Here is a 4,419-nt window from a genome sequence, read left to right as displayed (position 1 = left end):
CGACAAATTCTAATTCGAAATTTAATTTATCAAAATAAGTTTTACGAATCAAACGCCCATTAATTTATTGTGAACGGTTTAGCTTGTCAATTTGTCACCAATTCTACGATGTGGTCGGTCCCCCTTTTTTTGGAGTCACCATATTTGCTTGATTATTAAATGGTGGCTTCTCATGCATTTGACCCGAATTCACGGGTATGGGTCTTATCAAACCCATATATTCTTAAACGGGTATGGGTCTTATCAAACCCAGATATTCTTAAACGGGTTATAACATCTCATTAAACTAAAAACCATTATAACATCTCATTTATTTGTGAAACAATTTATCATCAAACCATAAATATATTATTAACTTTCATACAATAAAAAATTAAAAATTCAAAAAATAAATAAGCCATGAGATGATCATATTAGGGTGATCCTTTTGTCGACGGATGCTCCTATTACACTCGTAGTCTCTGAAGGATGAGAACCAACTATGTAGCATCTACACCGAGAATTCAAGTATTGTATACGTCATTAGTCTGATCCTTTGTAGAAACTACCCGTAATAACGAACTTGCAAAACGGATCCTCGTTAACTATTCTGGAGGTTAATGGTAATCAAATCAAACTTTACCATTCAATTACAACCTTGAAACTTGATTTCATTGGTCTTCACAAATAATATAAAACAACTCCGTAATACAGGAAATAAAAACTATTACAATATATACAAAAAGAAAAAAGAAGGTAGCTTCATATTATATTTAATCAATTATTTTTGAAATTATTCTCCTTTTTTTAACTTGAAATAAAAATTTTGTTCTAGGCATAAAAAAATAAACATGGCCGGCTTGATAACCTTTTTATATTTTGGCATGAAATCAAGAATGAGTATACAATCATCACAAACTGACAAACACAAATATGCAAATCCATGTCATGTCATCTTTTGTTGTTAAAACAAGTCCATCAATGTTTTTAACTTTAAACCAAAGTCACAACTTTCTAGTCATCCAAACATGTCACAAGTTGCACCTTATGAAGTTGATGACTGTAGAGGTGTGCTCAAAGTCTATAGTGACGGTTCAATATGGCGGTCCACTAAACCGAGCTTTGAAGTCCCAGTGCTCGATGACGGCTCGGTGTTATGGAAAGACGTCGTGTTTGATGAACCGAATAACCTTAGTTTGCGGTTGTATAAACCCGCTTTAGCCGAGGGTAAAAGGTTACCAATATTTTACTACATTCATGGTGGTGGTTTTTGCATTGGTTCAAGAACTTGGCCTAATTGTCAAAACTATTGTTTTAAGCTAGCTTTGGCTCTCCAAGCCGTGGTCGTGGCTCCTGACTATCGGTTGGCGCCTGAGAACCGGCTCACGTTGGCGGTGGAAGACGGGTTTAACTCGGTGAAGTGGCTATAGGCTCAGGCTGTGGCGGTTGAGCCGGATCCATGGCTTGTTGACTCGGTTGACTTTAGTCGTGTGTTTGTGTCGGGTGACTCGGCTGGTGGGAACATTGCTCATAATGTGGCAGTTCGGTTGAGGGCTGGCTCGAAGAGCTTGGAACCGGTTCGGGTTAGGGGTTATGTTTTGTTGGCACCATTCTTTGGTGGGACCCGGTTGACTGAGTCCGAGGAATATGGTTCTAAAGACGCTTTCTTGAACTGGGAACTTATTGATAGGTTCGTGTCATTCTACAACTTTTCTTGACTCGTTTATTATTTACTAATTGTTTGATTTATATGCATAGATAGTTATTTATAGTTTTATGTGTTCGGATGAAATACATATATCTTTTAAATGTAAAGCGGAGAAAAAAATATGTGGATAATGTAATTACGCTACTAAATTTTTATAGAGTATTTTATAACTCTACATTTTCAAGTAGCGAAATAATTATTGCGAGATTTAGTACACTATAACAACATTGAAGTAAACTAATAACAATTATGCTATTTAAAATTTATTATAGTGTAATAATTACTCTAGTGTGTCGCACATTAAAGTTTATTTATACTATATAAAATAAATTGTTATATTTAATACATGATATACTTGCTTAGACTTGCGAGTCTAGTCAGGCACAAGCTCAATATCATTTATAATATAATCTTCGTCATTTCAAGTTTTTAACGACCCGACTTTAACTAGTTTACAAACATCTCGGCTCGTTTACGCCTCTATTAACTTCTGATTTATGTGTATGCATTGTCAACTAACAATTAAAGTGTTGGTTAGGTTCTGGAGGTTGTCGATCCCAGACGGGAACACCATGGACCACCCTCTAGTGAACCCTTTTGGACCGGCTAGCTTGGATCTTGAACCGGTGGCGTTGGACCCAATATTGGTGGTTTGTGGTGGTAGTGATCTACTAAAAGATAGAGCCAAGGAGTATGCAAAGATATTAAAAAATTGGGGGAAAGATGTGAAATATGTTGAATTTGAAGGTCAAAAACATGGGTTCTTTACTATTAATCCAGACTCCGAACCATCCATTAAGTTGATGCAAATAATCAAAGATTTCATCACTAAGTATTCTATTTAAATTTGGGGTTTGAGTGTTTTTAGTGTGTTGTATGAATCTGTTTGGGGAATACTTTGAAAATTAAATTAAATAAATTGGGTTATGAATGTGACTACATGTTGTATGTGTTCGCATGTCTTTGCATTATCTTATAGAAATATTATGTAACGTCGTAAGTTATAAAATTTTAAGCTTTTATTCACATAATTGCGTTGTATGTATGTTTTCGTGTCACATGTTGTATGTGTTCGCATGTGCTTGTATTATCTTATAACAATATTATGTAACGTCGTAACTTTTAAAATTTAATGCTTTTTCTCACATGTTTGTATTGTATGTGTGTTTTCGGGTTTTGGATGTGTTCACTCGTGTCACATGTTGTATGATTTCGCATTTTCTTATATACATATTATTATTATAAATGTTTTTTATGATGTTTAGCGGTGTGGTTTTTAATTTAAAGTATTTTAAAAACTTTTTTTTCTTCACATGTTTTGTACGTAAATTTTGGCGTGTTGTATATGTTGATCACTTGTGTCACATGTTGTATGTGTCCGCATGTGTTTGCATTTTCTTACATACATGTTATTATTATAGATGCTTTTATGATATGTAGCGTCGTGATTTTTAGTTTAAAGTATTTGAAGAAACACTAGGTGACCCCGGGCAGATTACGGATAATCTGGGGGTTAAGTAGATGTTTCCCACGAGGGTTAGGTCCGGCAAAGATGGTTATTCTTCAGATGACCTGCAAAACAGACACCGTGAGCTCGTCACTGAGAAGGGGGGGTTCCTCCTTGTGACCACCCTCCGGCGTGAGAATCAGACTAGATTGCTCTGAATATAAGTGTATATTAAGAGAAATAGCTAGAGAAGATAAGATGATGATACCGTTCCAAGGTGTTGGAGTATTTATAGCCGAAGGTAGGTTTCCAAGCAGGTACAGCCAGCTGTATAATATTCCTTTTCTACCAACTGTGGGCTACGCACGTGCCATGCTGGTGGTTGGTGGGTAGGCAGCGGCTGATAGTGACATGGCCGGCTGTGTACTATTCCTTTTCCACCAACTGCAGGCTATGTACGTGCCACGATGAGGGTTGGTGAGTAGGCAGCGGCTGATAGTGACATTAAGTACTAGAGCGTGCTCCTCCTCGTACTGTTGTCAGTGAGTTGTCACCCTGTGATTGGTTCACGGGCTGCTTTGGTCAGATCTTGTCTATTTTGTCCATACCTTGGCAGGTATAGTACAAAAGATCCTCCAGAAGCGTACGGACTGGCTTATTTGGGCGGGAGTATTCCCGCCTTGCTCATTCCTTCTTCAGGTGACATTACTGAATTATTTAGTGCCTTGTGCGTGTAGCCTTGCTATTAGTGCGGGTAGCCTTCCCTGATGGCTTGTATCCGCAGCTGCGGGAACAGGCGGGGTACTTCACCATTGGGAGGCTTTTCCTGCGGGAACAGCTGGCGTACTGCGCGTAAGTTCTTCATCTCTGAGCATGGTGGGTCATGCGGAACCAGTTGGTCTTTGCGCAAACGTCCCTCTTCAAGGTAAGTCTTGCGGGTCCAACTGGGCTCTGCTGGGACCTACCTCTTTAGTATTTTAGAACTTTTTCTTCACATGTTTGTACGTGAGTTTTGGCGTGTTGTATATGATCACTTGTGTAGTTGTGTCACATGTTGTAAGTGTTGCATTTTCTTATAGACATGTTACACACATGAAATAGATTCACAATATATGTCTACCCAAATATATGTTAAATGGAAATTATGAATATAACATTTATCTAGTAATATTGTTTTGTTATGCACTTAATAACCCTATAACTATGAAATATATTAACATAAATTTTCATACTCATATTAAATATGTTATAAATATACATGTCCGGTATACTTTAAGCGGAAATT

The 4,419-nt window shown here is 37.3% G+C and overlaps 1 pseudogene across 1 annotated transcript; it reads left to right on the top strand.

Moving 5' to 3' along the window:
- The first annotated feature begins 970 nt into the window (after positions 1 to 970).
- On the top strand, positions 971 to 2,654 carry LOC143612521 (strigolactones hydrolase CXE15-like; annotated as a pseudogene). Its single transcript, XR_013149956.1, has 2 exons — positions 971 to 1,669; positions 2,226 to 2,654. The product of XR_013149956.1 is annotated as a strigolactones hydrolase CXE15-like (transcript).
- Positions 2,655 to 4,419: the final 1,765 nt, after the last annotated feature.

This window comes from Bidens hawaiensis, unplaced genomic scaffold (genome assembly GCF_021521415.1).
Source record: "Bidens hawaiensis isolate Kalapana, Puna unplaced genomic scaffold, B.hawaiensis_p1.1 tig00034725_1, whole genome shotgun sequence".
NCBI classification, from domain to species: domain Eukaryota; kingdom Viridiplantae; phylum Streptophyta; class Magnoliopsida; order Asterales; family Asteraceae; genus Bidens; species Bidens hawaiensis.
The sequence above is the reverse complement of the archived record's forward strand: the minus strand, read 5'-3'. Positions and strand labels throughout refer to the sequence as shown.